Below are 2,239 nucleotides of genomic sequence, written 5' to 3' on the forward strand. Positions count from 1 at the left end.
TATCAAAGACAATAAGTCAAAAGTACCCGCCTCCAATAGGAAATGTCAAATCTGATCCGAACACGACGTCGAGATACTCGTCTCGCATCAAGGTCCTGTGATACCAACAGAGATATATTTTATTTAGCTAAAATTCCAATAAATAGCTAAATAAATTCTTTAACCCTAAATTAGGGCAAAAACCCTAATTCCAAAAACACATAAACCTAATCAATCGACACATGAATAATCATCTAACAAAAATCAAGTACACTACGATCTACAACTAAGCAAATGCTTAATCCAGATACCCAATAAACCTTACCTACTCTCACAGCCACAGTTATTAATCCACAATTAGGGATAGTGCCGCCAAAAGAAGTAGCCGCTGTTGGAGACCAGGACCCTACAATCAGCGACCACCCAACATAGTACTGCTCACTGTAGAACACAAAACAAAGCACAAAAAGGAAAAACCAACTCTAAACCCTCACCTTCAATCACTGCTAAGACACGACACAGAAAAATGGAACCACGGTGTCGGCTCGATCAAACTGACAGAGAGATTAGTGAGGGCATCAACAACTGGGGCGACAGTGTGCAGCGGTGAAGAGGCTAGGGCAGAGGTTGTAAAATACCGGAAATAGGCGAATATTAATAAGGGAATTTTCCAGAATTTTGAAAAATTTTCTGGAATTTTTCGGAGCTCGTAAGGACGAGTTGACGGGGATAAAAACAGGGCTCGAAAAAGCTTGTTTAGGCTACCCTGTTTTAATGAGGAAAAGTTTTATTTTTCTTTTCCTTTTTCTTTTCTTATTCTTTTTCTTTTCCTCTTATTCTTCCCGCATGCCCTAGCCTTTCCCTTCGCTCGGCGATCTCTCTTCCTCCTCGCGCCGAGCCGCCGAACCACTTGTGCCCTAACCGCCAGGAACCCCAGCGCCGGCAGCTGGTTAATTGCCTTGCCCTAGCTTGGATTGCGAGCCCTCTCCGCCGCTGAGATCAGGAAACGCGCCGGCAACGCTCAAGCCATTGCCGGTTTTTCCCCTTCTCGGCACCCTGTCTCCGATCACCTCACATCAGAGCTGAACTCTCCTTTTTCCCTCACATCAGAGCCGACCTTCTCCACGCCGAGTTCTGCACAGAGCCACCGCCGACCGAGCCACATCCTGGTCCTCTCCTCCGCGCGGGCTGCGCCCTTTGCTCCTCTGCCCTAGAACTCGAGCCGCTGCTGTCGACCGAAATTTTTCTGCCCTAACGCCAGTTGCCACCACCTCTGTGCCTGCCGACGACGCTGCCCTAGTGCTCTCTACCTTGAGCAAATCCACGGTGAGATTTAGTTTGGTTGGAAATCCTGTGGGTTCAAGAATCTGGATTAATTGCTGTTTTGGTTTGTTCAATTTGTTCCAGCAGCAACCCATTTGTCCTGGTAGCCACAGTTCTGGTGTGGATCAACAAGCACGGCTACGAGTTGGGTAATAAAAATTAGGTGTTGCTGATTTTATGATGTCCTCATCTTAATTGGACAGTGGGAAAGAATTCTAATGGGATTTGCTGTGGTTTCCTTGATCCAGCAATTTATTTAGTTGCTAGCGGCGACAAGTTGATCTTCAGTTGTGCGGTTGATAGAATCTTTAGAGTGGTGCAGATTTAAATTGGGTAAGATACTTAATTGAGTTTGTTTGGATATGTTTGATTCATTATATAGTTGGTGGTTCATGTGAAGTTTGGTCGACTTGTGGTTAAGTTAGGAATGGAATCCTAAGCTTTGGATTAGGGATAGTTAACTGTGATTAACTATTTAATTAGGGTTCCTGGAGAAAAATAATTTTTGGTTTAGCTATTATGCTTATAATTAAATTTAGCTAAACTATACGGTTTATTACAGGACTTTGATTCGAGACGAGTGTCTCGATTGTCGGATTGGACCATTTCGATTGGAGGCGGGTACTTTTGACTTATTGTCTTTGATATGCTTAGTAATTAAATTAACAAGATGCATTAATTGTGTTTCTTACTTGTTTCGGTTAATCACTGCCCAATACATCTACCTGTTGATTGATTGTTTGTTTACATCTGGTATGGATATGTACCTGATTCCACATGCTCATGGGTAGTGATATAACCATATTTTACCATGTCAGGACCTAGGTTTGATACCTTATAGGATCAGATACCTTGATATGATTCATTCGCTTTGGTGCACATTATGATATATCCAGAGATTGGTTTAGTATATTACCATGTTTAGTGACATGCACCA

General features: G+C 43.0%; 1 long non-coding RNA gene across 1 annotated transcript; it reads left to right on the plus strand.

Annotated features, from left to right (window-relative positions):
- The first annotated feature begins 1,304 nt into the window (after positions 1-1,304).
- LOC122036688 lies at positions 1,305-1,885 on the plus strand. Its single transcript, XR_006127424.1, has 3 exons — positions 1,305-1,451; positions 1,551-1,635; positions 1,865-1,885. It is a non-coding gene; the product is annotated as an uncharacterized LOC122036688 (long non-coding RNA).
- Positions 1,886-2,239: the final 354 nt, after the last annotated feature.

The sequence above is a fragment of the Zingiber officinale genome, unplaced genomic scaffold (genome assembly GCF_018446385.1).
Source record: "Zingiber officinale cultivar Zhangliang unplaced genomic scaffold, Zo_v1.1 ctg195, whole genome shotgun sequence".
In the NCBI taxonomy this organism is placed as follows: Eukaryota; Viridiplantae; Streptophyta; class Magnoliopsida; order Zingiberales; family Zingiberaceae; genus Zingiber; species Zingiber officinale.